Genomic DNA, 16,624 nt, shown 5'->3' on the forward strand with positions numbered 1-16,624 from the left:
TAAAACTGAGGGGCACTTGGGTGGCTCAGCGGTTGAGCATCTGTCTTTGGGTGAGGTCATGATCCTGGGTTCTTGGGATCAAGTCCCACATCAGGGTCCCCCCAGGGAATCTGCTTCTCCCTCTGCTCATGTCTCTGCCTCTCTCTCTGTGTGTGTGTCTCTCATGAATAAATAAAATCTTAAAAAAAATAAGACACACACAAAAAAGCATATACTATAGGATCTAACTAAAGAAAATTTTAGAAAATTCAAACCAATAAAAGATGTCAGAAATAAAATCAGTTATTGCCTAGGAAAGGTTGGAGGTAGCTTGGTTGGGAACTGTGATTACCAAGGGAAGACACAAATTTTTGTAGTTTATGGAGATGGGTTCAATATCCTGATTGTATTAATTGTTTCACAGGTTTATATATTGTCACAACTTACCAAATTCTAACTATAAATTAGACTTTATTGTAGTTAATTACATCTCAAAAAATAAAACTAGCATAAAGGCTGAAACAGAGACATTAGCAATCCCATTTTAAACAACAAATATAAAGATTAAAAAATTACCTTTTATTATAAGACATAGTTTACATATGTTTTCTCTAACTAGAATTCCTATATGCAACATTCCAGAGAAGCTGTGTTAAAAGACACTGTGTTAAGAAGTAATGTCTAAAAATTTGTCAGTCTATACCATCTGTACCCATTGTATAAACATCTTTCTGTTAGATAACTTGAAGATTTATTATGGAAGCAGCAAATATAGTGCATGTTCACCAAAAATGTATCACATACTGTAGGAGAAGACACAGGCCATTGTATATCAACTAATTGGTCATGGAAAAACTATATATATTAAAAACAAAAAACTTCAACACATTAAGTCAATCATACTTTTGGAACAAGACACATTATTGGTTTCATTTTAAAATTTAGGAGATCCGTGGGTGTAAAATTCATACAATAGTGTTTCTTGTGATTCCTTTTAAAAATGCAAATATCTCCTAGGCCTGCAAATTTCCTGAAATTCAACACCTTCTGCTCTGTTGAAATACACAGATATGTTCATCTTTAATTAATAGCTCACTACAGACTGAAATTTAGTACCCTTCAATTATTATGGTTTGATTTAGAGAAACAATACTTCATTTATTTTTTTATAGTCAAACTTATGGGCACCTGGGTGGCTCAGTCAGTTAAGCGACCTACTTTTGATCTCAGTTTAGGTTTTGATCTCAGGGTTGTGAGTTCCAGCCCTGTGTTGGGCTCCATGCTGGGTGTGGAGCCTACTTAAAAAGAAATAAAATAAAACAAAAATCAATCAATCAATAAACAGTCAAATGTATTATATTAGTGGTATATGTTATTAAAACTACCTCTCAGAATGCATGGGTTGGAAAGATAATGAAAATGTTTCCCAGTTTGGGAATTACCTCCTTGTCATACGTCAAAAAGTTATTAGAATTAATTATTAATATTAATATTAATCAATTAATATTTACCTCCATCACTTTGTTCATATCTGCATAAGTCCCTATATTGCAGATACCTTATGTAGTCTTAATCTATATCTATACCTGTATGTAACCAAGTGTGCTGGAAATCTGAGACAAAAGAATAGCTTAAAATGGATGAGCATATTTTAGTCTATATGAAATTTACTATCAATTGAGACGATAGGTCTTAATTGATTTTAGTTATGTGTGTATGGGGGAGAGTGTAGGTAAAGGAAACATTAATTGTATCTTTGCCTCAAATTCTGACTCAATAGAAACTTGAATTTTTCATTTTAAATGTTATTTGTTTAACTATGTTAAGTTTATTTTTACCTGAGAAACTTAGGAATCACAGAGACACAAAGATAGTAGTGATCCCATTCTAAATAGTGTGGATATAAAATCTTTTCCTTATGGTGCTAGTTTGTACAGCTCATTTCCATGCCCGGTTACTCACTAATGCTATTATAGTTAAATTGGAATCTTTCTAATGACAATCACACTACATGAAATGTTTCCTTGTAATTATATTAGAAGAAGATATGTTGTGAAAACTGTTAGCTTGACTAGTTAAAACTTGCAAAATGTATGTTATTCTTGCACTTAGCTACATATTTTTGGAAGAAAAAAAAGTATATACAGTGTTCCTTGGCAGTGGATAAAAATCCAGATTTTATTTTTTCACCAAAACAGATTAAATCATACCTGAAATATATAAATTATTTTCCTGAATATTCCATCCCTGGCCTTTTTTTTTTTTTTTTTTTTTTTTTTGCCTTAGGACAGTAAAATACCTTCTTTATAAATAAGAAGGTGGTTTTAAAATAGTACCTCCTTTCATATGATTGAAACAAACATTTTTTCTGACCTCCAGTTTGCATTTTGACTTTGTACTGGAGAAACATTATTCAGGCTTTCAGGAGAGCAGTACTAGTGAACTTAGAAAATATCTTGCCAAGTGGGCAAAACACAACTAGCTCTTCATTCTTCTGGAATGATTTTCAAGTATTAGAGGTCAATCAACAAATTGCAATGCCGAGTGGTCTTTTAGTCATCATTAATTTTCTGGTATTTCTAGAGAATTTCTCCCTCTATTGTTTACTTCATTTAGCAATCCTCCATAGATTTTTGCATTATTAATATTACTGTATTCTCTCATCTATATACAGTACAAAGACAATAAGCAAACAAACACACTGGGAAAAAGTGGGTAACACAAAGGTGTTTGGAGGGAAAGCACATGTTTTTCCAGCTACTAAAAACCTGATATTACATGAAAAATTAAGTTTATAATTGGTATATATTTGACAAAAAGAAGTGACTTTTAAAAACGTTGTCATTACCATTTCTGGTCATAGCATATTCTAGTTGTGTTATCCCAGCAGTGCTCCCAAAGGAAAGATTTAAGTGCAAGTAGTTTATTTGGGAAGTTATTTCAGGAAGCATTGCAGGGGTTGGGGGTGGGCAGAAAATGATATAGGGAAGGGAAGGAAGTAAATAGAGCATGCAGATATGAGCAGGTCATTGCTATAGGCAACTGTAGCTCAAATCCAACAGTAACTTCTGAAGTATGGTGTACAACACAAATTAGGAAATTATAGCCCTCAGGTAAAACCTGCTACATCACCTATTTTGGTACCCCCTGCAGTCAGGGGCACCATTCCAGCAGTCTGGCACTGTGAGCCACAGAAACCAAGTTTAGATGCCCTCCCTATGCTCCCAGCACCTGTCACCCTGGCCAATGGCTGCACCATAGTCCTGCATGGGGTCTGTGCCTGGCCACCTTCACATTTGGCACTTCTCCATGTTGACAACTTTTGTTGGACACCTAGCTTTGGAATCTCAGGCTGAGTATCAGGAGCTCTGAATGTCACCTCATCTCTGTCCAACTGCCCAAATTGGGTTTGGAAAACTCTTTAGGAGAAGAGAAGGAAATGCAGGGATTCCTTGGATAGAGAATGAAACTGATGAGGAGATAGCCAGCATTTCCCACTACCAGGTACCCCTCTTGCCCAGTTCTTTTTCCAGAGAATTTTTCCACTTGAGCCAAAACAGGCCCACCATCTGGGATGACTCATCCCAGGAAAATGAGGCAGGACAAGTGTTTTCTATCTTGTTATATAAGTATCTACATAATATACTCAACCTTGCCTCTTGGCAGAAAATGCTAAAAATAATCATCACCTGGCCTATGATGGGCTGAATAATATCCTCCCCAAAGATGCATATGTCCTAATCCCCAGAAATTATGAATATGTTACCTTACCTGGCAAAAGGGGCCTTATAGATGTAACTAATTTAAGGATCTTGAGATTATCCTGATTATCCTGTGTACCCAATGTAATTACAAGGGTCCTTATAAGAGAGATGCAGGAAAGTCAAATAAAAGATGGCAATGTAACAAAAGAAATTGTCAGTGAAGGAAATATAATGTCACTACACTTTTTAAAAATTAAATTCAATTAATTTAACATATGGTGTATTATTAATTTCAGATGTAGAATTTAGTGATTCATCAATTGCTCATAACATCTTGTGCTCATTGCATCACATGCCCTCCTTAATGCCCATCACCTAGTTACCCCATTCCCCATATACCTCTCCTTCTGTATCTCTCAGTTTGTTTCCTATAGTTAGGCATCTCATAGTTTGCCTTCCTCTCTGCTTTTATCTTATTTTATTTTTCCTTCCCTTTCCCTATGTTCACCTCTTTTGTTTCTTAAATTCCACATGAGTGAAATCATATGGTATTTGAAAATAGAGAAGGGGACCACATTTCAAGAAAAAACGTATAGCCTCTAAGACTAACAAAGCCAAGGAAATAGATTCTCTTGTAGAGCCTCCAGAAGGAACTAGTCCTACCAACACCTTGACTTTAGCCCAGTGAGACTGATGTTGAGCTTCTGACCTTTCGAACCATAAGATAATAAAATTTAATTGTTTTAAACCACTTTAGTTTGTGATAAATTGGCGAGGCAACATATGTTGGGAGCTGCCTGCCAGGAAGGGGTTAATGGATCGAGCAATGGCTCTCAGTTGACTCTTCCAGCCACGGCCCACCTGAGCCGCATGCCAGGAAGGGGTTAATGGATCGAGCAATGGCTCTCTGTTGACTCTTCCAACCTCGGCCCACCTGTCTCACCCTTGTTGTTGAAGGCTTGTGGCTCAAGGACGCATACTGTTGCTGTCTACTGTGAAAGGACATGTCTGGAGAACTAAGCTTAAAATATCCTGCTTGTTAAACAACCCTGCTTTATAAAAGAGTGAATAATACAAATAAAGTTGGCATTGTGGCTGAATCCGGCCATATGTCCCCCTGCTCCCACTCTGTTTATGTCTCTTTTCTTTTCCTCATTCCCTTACTCTCATCCCTGGATGGTTGTCGCCCCCAGCGTGCGTGACACAGAGGGAGAAGCAGGCTCTCTGCAGAGAGCCTGATGTGGGACTCCATCCCTGGACTCCAGGATCATGCCCTGAGCTGAAGGCAGGCGCTTAACCACTGAGCTACCCAGGCATCCCGGTTTGCTTGTGTTTTTTTCTGATTTATGAATTTGTTCATTTTCATCCTTGAAAATTATTTGATCTTTGGAAAAGATTATTTTAAAAAGGATTGTTTTTTGCCCTTATCAGAAGTCTAGGTTCAGACAAACAAAAAACAAACAAACAAAAAGTCCAGAACCACCACTTTAAAATAGTTGCAATTTTTCTTTGTTTCCCTTTAATCACCTGGTAATGTTATTTTTAATTCCATTCAGTTGTGAGAGCTAGCATGTAGTTATAAATTATCAGAGAAGAAAGTAGATTAAGCCTCCACCACATTTCTGCTCAAAATACATGAACAAAATCACAGTAAAAACTGAAGTTAATGGGTAGCATATTTAATTGTAATTCAATATTAAGTGCATTCTTGATACCACAGGTAAGTACACAGTAGTTATGTCAAAACTTACATGAAAATGGGAAGCCAATGATGTAGGTGATCCCTGAAGCTATTCTTTTGTTCAACTGAGAGAGCTTTCACTTTGGTTTGCAGACTTCATTTCATGTTTCTTATAGGACACAAATAAAATGGAAGACCTGCTGACAGTTTGGATCCTCCTGGAAACAGACACGAGGATAACATAACCAACTGTGAAAGATAAATAGGGGAGAGAGTAAGGATAGGGAGAAGGAGCTTCAAACAATGATTTTTGAAAGAAAAAAGAAAGACAATGATTGGATGGGGAAGAGACTTAGGATGAAGTATAGTTCTCAGAAAGTCTTGATCAACCCTACAAAAAGCTCCAAGCAAAGATTTACTGTTAGAAGGGTCCTGCATCAACCAAAATGACTCTCCTCTTTCCTTGTGCTCCATCAACAGCTAAGAGAGCCAGTAAAAACCACAGTCTCCTATGAATGTAATGACTTAGCTGAAGGTATGGCTGCTGGAGGTTATCAAATAAACAAAATCTTCCAGCAAGTTCTTCTGAAGTTAGAGCTGAGCAGGGTTCCTTTATGGTTACTGCATCTAACCATGGTGAAGAGGCTGTGATATAATAGGAAATATATATGTAGTGTCTGTCCCTAGTTCCTGACACAGACTTCCTGAAATCCTTGTAATTTTCTGAGTAATGGGGTGATAGGAATACCTTACACAGTCCTCCTAAATCCCTTGATCTTTCCTATGTGATAAAGTATCTTTTGTTCTAGTGTGGGAACTCTTGGTGGATTCCTGGATAGTTTCAGGATGTGGGCTGGTCACCATAAAGATGAAGTAATGGTTAGAAGCATCAAACTCTCATCCCTATCCTCACATCCTCTGGCGAAGGGAAAGGGAATGGAGACTGAGTTAATGATTAATCATGCCCATGTAATGAAGCCTCCATAAAAATCCCTAAGCTATGGGATTCAGAGAGCCTTCAAAGTTAATGAACACATCCACATGCTGGGAGGGTGGTGCACCCCAGTTCTATAGGGAAAAAGCTCCTCATCTTGGGAGTCTTCTGGAGCTCCCCCTATACACTTCTTTGCTATTCATTTTTATCCTTTATAGTATATTTATAATAAACCGGTAATAGTAAATTAAGTGTTTATCTGAGCTCTGTGAGCCATTATGGTAAACTATCAAACCTGAGGAGGGATAAGAATTCCTGATTTGTAGAGGCTCCTGAGTGGCTCAGTGGGTTAAGTGACCAACTCTTGGTTTTGGCTCAGATCATGATCTCATGGTTGTGAGATGTAGTCCCCATGTCAGGCTGTGTGCTCACTGGGAATCTGCTTCAAGATCCTCTCCCTCTACACCCACCTGTGCGTCTGTGTGCTCTCTCTAAAACAAACAAACAAACAGATAAATAATTTTTAAAAAAGAATCTCTGATTTGTAGCCAATTCCAGCAAAAATGTGGGTAACCTGGGGACCCACTACTTGTGATTGGTGTTTGAGGTGGGACAGTCTGAAGCTTTAATCATTGGGGTCTGCATACTGATCCTGGGTAGTTAGTAACGGAATTAAAATAAATTGTAGGACATGTAATTGGTATCTGCAGAAAATTGGAGAATTTCTTGGTGTAGAAAATCTACATATTTGGTGTCTAAAGTGTTGCCAAGAGAGAAACAATTTTCTTTTAAAGTCAAAATATACTCCCATAAACCTGGAATTCCCCAGAAAATACATTGTCTCTATAAGGATGAAATAGGAATTATGCCTCCCCTGCCCCACTATGGAAATGAAAAATGTCTGGAATCTTTATCATTGAGTGAGGGCAGAAAATAATTCTAAAATAAGCAGAACGCACTATATTTATAACCAAGTGCCATTTTACATATATGCAAGTTTGTTTTGGACATAGATATTATTCTTTTTTCATGATGCCATAATGAGGTCATACATTATGGTTGCATATTTGTTTAAAAAGGTTGTAAGCTTCCAGAAGGTGGGGATAGTAGCGTTGAATTTCTCTCATTATCTTCCTGCTGCTGGGTCCAGAGCAAATGTGCAATAAATGACTTGGGTGAAGAACATGGATTATTTGTGCCAGAAGGAGCAGTAGTGTTTGGGGGAAAGGTCATGGCCGAATGCCCTTATGGATTTTGCTTATCTTGGGCAAGGGATGTTAGAATAATTGTAAAATATGGAGAAAATCCTTTTCACTCTGGAAATTTGGGTTATTTTGTGTGCAGAGACCGATATCCTGATGGCTGAGTTATAACTAGAAGAAAAACACTGAATGTGGTTGGGGACAGCCATTTCTCTTTCTTTTATGGGAAGAAATTATGGTTATTACCTGAGATTTCATAGCCATGAATAGAGTACTGATAGAAAGATTCTGAAGTATCTCAGATTTTTCTAGGTATTGTTCTAATCCAAAGAATCAAGGGTTCATAGGTAGTATGAATTAGGAAGCATACAGTTATAATGTTAAGGATTAAACAAACACAAAGACAATGACTCTGAATCCAGACTGCCTAGATTCATATACCAACTCAGCATTTTTTAAAGACTTTATTTATTTATTTATTTATTTATTTAATTATTTGACAGAGAGAGAGAGAGAGAGAGAGAGCACAAGGAGGAGGAGTGGTAGGCAGAGGCAGAAGGAGAGAGAGAGGGAGAAGCAGACTCCCTGCTGAACAAGGAGACTAATGCAGGGTTCCATCCCAACCCTGAGATCATGACCTGGGCTGAAGGCAGACGCTTAACCAACTGAGCCACTCAGGCACCCCTAGCCACTCAGTTGCCCCCCAACTCAGCTTTAACTAGCTGTATAACTTGGAGATACTATTTCTTTGTACAATGGGGACACCCACAAATTTCACCTCATACAATCATTGACAATATAAGTGAGTTAATTTAGATAAAGTGTGTTTAGGTCATATCTTGACACAATATTACCATATTAATATTATCTCTCTGCTTTCTTACCTGGACACCAGTAAGCTGAGGGGAAGGGAATATACTATTCAACTCTTCATGTTCCACAGCTCTAAAGGCTGCAACATAATAATAACAATAAAAATGATAATAAAATTTATTAACATCTTGTATATCACTGTAGTTTTATATTTATTTCTTTCCCTTATTACAATGAGGATAGTAACATCAATATGTCCATCTTACAAAGAAACTTATCATTAAAGAAACTTATTACCTTGCTTAAAATCAAACAAATAATAAGCAATGATGTTAAATTCTGGCTTAGTCTAACTTCTGAGTACTCTTTTATTTTTTTTTTAATTTTTTTAAATTTTCATTTATTTATGATAGTCACACACACAGAAAGAGAGAGAGAGAGAGAGAGAGAGAGGCAGAGACATAGGCAGAGGGAGAAGCAGCAGGCTCCATGCACCGGGAGCCCAACGTGGGATTCGATCCTGGATCTCCAGGATTGCGCCCTGGGCCAAAGGCAGGCGCCAAACCGCTGCGCCACCCAGGGATCCCCTGAGTACTCTTTTAAAACCAGTTATGCCATCTTAAAAGGAGTAGAATTTGATAAAACATGCATTGAATAGATGAAAGAACAAATGAATTTCAAAAAAAAAAAACCATCATCCCTTTTCACAATAAATTTACTTTATGGATATGTTTAGTAATGATAATGACTTCACATTCATTTCAGCACTGGTAAATGTGTTTTTTTCAGTATCTTTTACAGGTACTACAGCAAAGTGGTCTCCATAAGGCAAAATAAAATGTGGTGCCCTGGTATCTGTTTCTTTAATTGAGCTTTTAAAATATATATCATTTGAATGAAATTATAATGATTTCATTAACCTATTTTGCCCTTTCTCAAATATGCTGACTATAAATGTGATAGGAAATTACAACTGCCCATTGCTGGAAGAAAGCAATCAAGCTAGATTGACCAATATGATTATTACATGCCTGTCTGGCAACTTCTTCCCCCTAGATACTGAAGCTGAAGTTGGCAGATCATATAAATATCTATTTGTCTATTTATGAAAAAATTAAATCAGGAAAACTCAGGATCAAAATTTTAATTAGTTTTACAGAAGGAAGTCTCAAATTTTTAATTCTTAGGGATTTCCATTTTAATAGTAATTATAAAACATTCTGGCTTAGTTTGTTATACAGAGGTGATGGATATACATTCAGTGATTTTCAATGGGAAGCTTAAAATGCATTCCCAAATACCAAAATGTTTTACTGTGAAATAATTTTAAAATTTAGGAGAAAAAGAGACTATTAAGCTCTTAAAGGTGTTTAGGTTCATTTGCTAGATACCATATAAGCCAGATGCTATATGAGATATAAGGACTTGCAGATTTAGTAATTTTCTCATCTTTCAAATGTGAAGAAGTGTTGTTAGATATGCCGACATATAGATACCCAGAGGAAAAAAAGAAACAAAAAGCGATGTGGTACTGGAGAGGAGGAAAATAAAATAGCAATCAAATAAAGAACAAAGATGCACTGCATTGTATAGGGGAATGCAACAAAATATTTTCTCTTTCTCCTTCCACCCCTTCTCACTCTCACTCTCTCTCTCTCTCTTTATCTCTGTTTCTGTCTCTGTCATCTCTCTCTCTCTCTCTCTCTCTCTCTCTCTCACACACACACACACACACACAGACACACACATTCACACTTACACTCTGGATTGTGACCTGTAGTTTAAAAAAAAAAAAAAAGAAATCTAAAGTGTTTGGCTGCTGGCACAGAAGCCCCATTTACAGGTGTAGTCTTTTTAGGAATAGAGATTACAGAGAATCATACATCAGAAAATGAAAAATTTTCTTTCCAAAAAATCATTGATCATTTTATTATATATATATATAACTATTTAATTCACCCTACAGGCCATTTTTTCAAATAATTGCTACTTTTGCCCTTGCTTTCCAACATTATTCACTCATTTTATCCGTTTGAGAAAAATCCTCCCCTTAATGAAATATATCTCAAAACAGCTAGCATAAAAGACAAAAGAGTAGTTAGAATATTGAGATTGGCTTATTTTTGTGGGTTGAAAGGATTTTCAACCCACAAAAAAGGGCTTGTTTTCAAATAGGTAGTCTCTACATACATACCTGTGAACAGGATCTAAATACCTCCTATTTAAATCATTTATTATTTGGTTAATGACTGAAAAAGAAATTACTTGTCTTCGTCCAGTAAAAAGTTATGCTCTGAATTAGTATGATGTCTTCTTGTTCAAACCACACATAAATACACAGAGACCTTGATTTTTGCTGAAGATGTGTCCTGAGATTTGATGTATAAACCAATAGTTTGCCCCCCTTTTGGTCTTTCCTGGCACTTGGAGTCCCCATCATATTTTAATATGCTTTATATTCCAATTAGCAGTCCGCTTAAAAATCAGGTTGAAAATTTCTTGTTTATGGGAAGGGACTTTTGTTTTCTCTGTAACACCATTAAGAATTAGAACTGCTGTTTGAAATAGCAGGAATAGACAAAAAAATCCATTGATATAATATTGGACGACGTCTTTCCATAGAATGCTTATTACAAATGATAGAGAAACAGGCCTTACCAGGAAGTCCAGGTCATTTAACTTTCTCAAATTATAATTATAATTACCTGTATTTTGAGTGACAGGACCAGGTATCTAGAACCTCAGAGAAGGTGCTGTTTTCTTTCTCTCTCTCTATTTTTTTTTCCCATACCAACAAATTTAGGGGCAGTTTTGAAATAAGACATGTTATTTCTGGAAACGACAATATCACTCTCCAATTTTCTTACAATGCTGGTGCTTTCCTTCCCAGTGTCCAGTAAATTTCCTCAGATCCCTACACTGGGAATAATTAGAATACATATCTCTGTAATCCACATTCCAAGAAGCAAACTCAGAGCAAATCACAATTTTTCTTTTTGCAGAGTAACTTAGTTTATGTTTGTCAGGGGAAAAAAACAATAAGCATAAACTTACCTGTATCAACACATGATTGATTAATAACCTCAAACTCTTTCTGTTTATTTGTATTGGAAAATTGGGTACACGCTAACCATAATAATTTTTTTCTTGGTGAAATTCCAAACACTACTTTGAGTTATAAATAATTCTATGCAAGCAGATGTAGAACTTTTTTTCTTTCTTTCTTTAGTTAACTCTGAGTCTGGGGAGTTCTGCTCAGGAGTGAATTAGCAATTTTGCTTCCATCAGAACCACTTCTCTGCAGAGGTTTATTCTCCAAATAAACCTTTTTTTCCACTAAAAGGCTCCCTAGCAGCCACAAACCCTGTGGTTTCCCAATTTTGCACCTTCTAAGATTTTTCCACCAGCCTTCCTTTCCACTCTCATCTTCATCCCCCACCTTTCTTTCATGAAATACCTTCCACTTAATTCACCAGACAATTGTAGAAAAGTTTGGTGACCCGGAGTCACTGAAAGCCCAGAAACCAATATGTGGAACAGAGGAACCTAGGACTTCAGAGTAAGGAGCTTAGGTGTTCATCAATGAGGAATAGTTATATAAGAATACATATTAAATATACAGAGACAAAGATAAAAATAGAGGGCAGCCTGGGTGGCTCAGCGGTTTAGCGCCTCCTTCAGCCCAGGGTGTGATCCTGGAGACCCGGGAGGGAGTCGGTGTCAGGCTCCCTGCCTGGAGCCTGCTTCTCCCTCTGCCTGTGTCTCTGCCTCTCTCTCTCTCTGTGTGTGTGTCTCTCATAAATAAATAAATAAAATATTTAAAAGAGAGAGAGAGAGAATAGAGATATACTATAGAGATTCATGTACTATATATAAAGAAAAAGATATATGTGCCAGTAGGAATTTGTTTGAAAAGTGTAAATGGAAAAAAAAAAAAAGAAAAAAAAAAAAGAAAAGTGTAAATGGGCAAACTCTCCCTTAGTTTTTAAATTTTGTTTTGTTGTTGTTTAAAACAGTTTTAATTGTGCCCATTGTTCACAAGCGCGTGAAGAAATTGACACTCATGTTTAACAGCTGGTTTGAAAAAAAAGTTCAAATTTTTCTGTAGTGTGATTTAGGAATATAAATACTAATGTATATTAGAAACCAGAAAACTGTGCAAAATATCATATGTAACAATTAGACTTCTAGGGACTCCTCACAAGAAGAATTTACAGATATGTTCATGTTCACCTCAAGTATGCTTAATACAACATTTTTATAGTAGTGAAATGTTGACAGTGATGTAAATACCCAACACAGAGAAATTATTAAATTAATAGTACACATGTACACATATACACACATGTACTGGAAAAATATATAGCTATTAAAATGGCATTATAGAAGACTATTAAATGATTAAGAAACTGTTCATGATCTATAAGATGACAAAGGGTCCTTAAATTATATATATATATATATATATATAACAAGATATACACATGTGTGCATATGAACATATGTATATATACAAAATTAAAACTGGAAGGAAGCCCACAAAAATGTTAATAATTTATCCCTGAGGTACGATAGTTTGTTTTATTTTGTTTTTGGTGAGAATATTTAAATTCTAATGTCTTAGCAATTTTCAGTATGTAACAGTGTTGTTGTCTATAGTTACCATGTTTCACATTAGATGCTCAGACTTCTTTTATCTTGTAGCTGAAAGTTTGTACCCTTTAACTAAGTTCTCCCTCTTTTCCCTCCTACCAGAGATGGATCCATCTCTGGCAACTGCTTTTCTACTCTCTGTTTCTATGAGTTTTGTGTTTCTGTGTTTTGGATTTTTTGTTTGTTTTTCTTTTTAGATTTCACACATACATAATATCATGCAGTATTTGTTTTTTTCTGTCTGGCTTATTTCAGTTAGCATAAGCCCTCAAAATCCATATTGTCTTCAATGCCAGAATTTCCTTCTTTCCCATGGCAGAATAATATTTCATCATGTGTTTATATATATATCACATCTTTTTTTTTTATCCATTTGTCCATTAAGTGACACTTATATTGTTTCCATATCTTGCCTGTTGTAAATAATGCTATTTTCATTTCCTTTGGATATGTACCCCAAAGTAGGATTGCTGGATCATATGATAGTTCTATTTTTAACTTATTATGGAAAGTCCATACTGGTTTCCTTAGTGGCTATAGATAATTGTATAGATAAATATATAAATTCTTTGTTGAGTGAATGAACGAATACAAAACTAATGGAATAATTTAATGAAAAGTAAATGTTCAGGGTTAATTATAGTTATATTCCCTGATCTTTGCATACCACCCTCTCCCCTTTATTCACTCCTGAATACAAAAGTCTTCTATCACTCCATGTCTCTCATAGTGTTTAACATAATGCCAGAATGGTGTAAGGTGGAAAATCGAAGCCTATTTATAAGGTGGGATTCCCTCTATGTTAAGAAGTTCTGTGTATATGATACCTATGTGTTTTACACCAACAAACATGTTAAAAAGTAACATCTATTATCATAAATTGAATTCACTCCAGTTTTTACCACTTTTCCCTTAATACTCTTCTAATTATTATTTTTTATTTTTATGTTATAATTTCTCTGGTTAGCCCTTCTAGTGAATGATTTTGTCTTCTAGCACAGTATTTTTCTACCTAGTGGTGGTAAAGAAAGTTTTATTTCCTGATTTATCTTCAAATGCAGACCAATAATTACATAAAATACAATAAGAATTTTTAGAAAGAAATGTTAAAAAAAGACATGCCAAATAAAAACCCAAGCTTTTATATTTCATCCTAAATATAGGTATCCACTTCCATAAATAAGGAGTCCATAGGCAAAAGTGATGATAAGGGAGATTAATAACTTTTTTTTCATGGAAATCTTGATAGATCTCTTTGAAACTCAGTGTTTTCACCTGCAACATGGGAATTAAGATAACTAGACTGAAGGATTATTAAAAACATCAAACAACTCACGTAAAATATCACGTAAGCAGGTTATCATGTATGCATGTTTGTGTATGTGACATCATTACGATTATTTATTTTCATTACTTGAGCCGTCTGATTCTCAAGCACTTCATAGTGTGTGTTCCCTGGTCTCCTCCACTCCTGGTTCCCTCAGGCAGAACATTATATATATTTTAACCAGAAGTTTCTTTTCCTTCCAAAAAGACCACTTTATTTTGACTCTGTTCTACTACTTCCTTTAGATGTTTGAAAACTGTTTTTAATATCTTCATCCTCAAGCTCATCAATTTCTGTTTTATACAGAGAGATTTCCTTTGTTATTTCTAAGTAGGATACTTTCCTGGTTTTGCTTTTTTAAGTGGCTTTTTATACTCCTATGCTGTCATATAGAGTACTTCACCATATCCTTTTCAAGATTTCCCTTTTTCTTCCTTCAAAAATTTATCTTCCGGAAAGCATTCCTATCTGCTCATGCTTTCACATGAGTTAGTGAAATGTGAAATTTGTTCCCCAAAGTAATGTTCCAGTTCACTTTGACACAGGAAAATACAACAATAAACTGTAATTGTTCTCCTGTAAACAGGTACGTAACCCTCTGTTAAGCTGCTCCTGTGTGTGCAATGGAACTTGAAGAAGCGTGAGTAACCTGCTTGTGAGGAGACCACATAGAACTAAGACACACACACACAAATGATCCCTGGAAGCTCTTTGTTCAGCTTTGCTCTACTTTCTAATAGTGGATTTTGCCTTCATTTCATTTGCTTTTCTTTTCCATGTTTTGTTTTGCACCACAGTCCTCTCTACAGAGTGCAAGCCAATAGTTCTCCTGGAGTCAGTCTCTCTGCATGGTCACATTCCACAGTGCCACTTTTGCATCTGGTAGCACATTTATGGTTTTGCTAATTGATCTGCTTAATTGTACTTCCTACTGTTCTCTAGAGAACTCTCTTCATATCTGTCTACAACCTGTGCTCCTCCTGTAAAAAGCAATGTCAGCTGCATTAAATAAAATTCATTTTTGAGTGTATATTAGAGTCCCAGTTTCACTTGTGTATTTTACTTTCCTGGAAGTACCTGAGAATCTCCTTGTAAAAGAGTCTCCAGGCCATACATACAGACAGAAGCTATAAAAGCAGGCTTGTCTCATTTCTCTGGCACCTTGCACTATACACCCTTCACACACAATCCCCCACCACTGCGTATGGGCTGCTGATGGGGTTGCTGGGAAATGTCTTCACATATTTCATCAGTGTTCAGACAGATGGTCTTAAACAGAAACTGTTTGTGTTGTTGTTTTCCTGATCAAATATTTGCTTCATAGAAATAAAATTAATATTCTTCCCACTTTCCTCTTAAAGCATGGTATCTCTTCAAATTCCTCAACCCAATAGCTTTTCTCCTTGCTACCGTTGTGCCTATCATATGTTTTATTTATTTATTTTTTTTATCATATGTTTTATGCTATGCTTAGAAAATTCTTGAAATCAAGGTCCAGTTTCATTGTCTACAACTTTTAGTCTTTCAATATTCAAAAATTACCAAGTCGAGATTCTGTTTGCATTTACTATTTTTAAATATTGTAGTAAATCATATGTAAGATGTGCTTAAATATGTAAAACATTTCTTTAGAGTACTTACTTCCTTGAACTTAGTTCTTGAACTGATCATTTCCAATAAATAAGCAAGTGCTTATTATTTTGTTGCCAGCTTGCATCAGCTCAGACTCCTTCTTTCCTATTTCTGAAGTTCCTTTATAAATATCGCTACCATCATTTAGGGAGCACAAGTATCACCATTGTTTTTCTTTAGTGCCAACTTAAACTGCAACTTTTTTTTTCCTTTTACTCTCCATACTCTATCTCTGCACAACCTCAGATGTCTGTAGGAAGTGTCTTTGTTCTTGTCTGTTTTTCTCTTCTCTCACCATCCTATCTTTACAGACCTGTTATTTCCATTTGGATTACTGATTCCATGTCCTCACCCTGACTTTCTCAGTCTATGTACTCCTTTAAAGATTTCTGCAGCTATTTTACTCTTTAAAGCTGTTGGCTTGATTCCTTCCCTGGGGAATTTTCTTTATATCATTTTTAAAAATATGAGCCACCACTTTGTGACAGCTGGAAAGGTGAACAGGAATTCTCTATTCTTGATTATTCCTCTTATATTTTTAAAAATTTCTTCTTGTTCTCATAGGGACATTCTCAGCCTCCAAATACCTCTGCCAAATTTCTCAGCTGTTGAGAGATTAATTTCAGCTATTACCATAGCAGGATCAGAAAAACTAACATCTTTCACATTGCATTATAGAACCTCTATTTTCCCTTGTGT

The 16,624-nt window shown here is 35.7% G+C and overlaps 1 long non-coding RNA gene across 1 annotated transcript in view; it reads right to left on the reverse strand.

Moving 5' to 3' along the window:
- LOC140596423 (uncharacterized) overlaps nucleotides 1-16,624 on the reverse strand; it is a 60,433-nt gene that overhangs the window by 4,072 nt on the left and 39,737 nt on the right. Inside the window, exons 6-7 of the long non-coding RNA XR_011998404.1 lie at nucleotides 8,385-8,452; nucleotides 5,435-5,582 (exon numbers count right to left, since the gene is read on the reverse strand). This is a non-coding gene — a long non-coding RNA (uncharacterized lncRNA). The remainder of the gene's footprint in view (nucleotides 1-5,434; nucleotides 5,583-8,384; nucleotides 8,453-16,624) is intronic.

The sequence above is a fragment of the Vulpes vulpes genome, unplaced genomic scaffold, assembly GCF_048418805.1.
Source record: "Vulpes vulpes isolate BD-2025 unplaced genomic scaffold, VulVul3 Bu000000642, whole genome shotgun sequence".
Classification (NCBI taxonomy): domain Eukaryota; kingdom Metazoa; phylum Chordata; class Mammalia; order Carnivora; family Canidae; genus Vulpes; species Vulpes vulpes.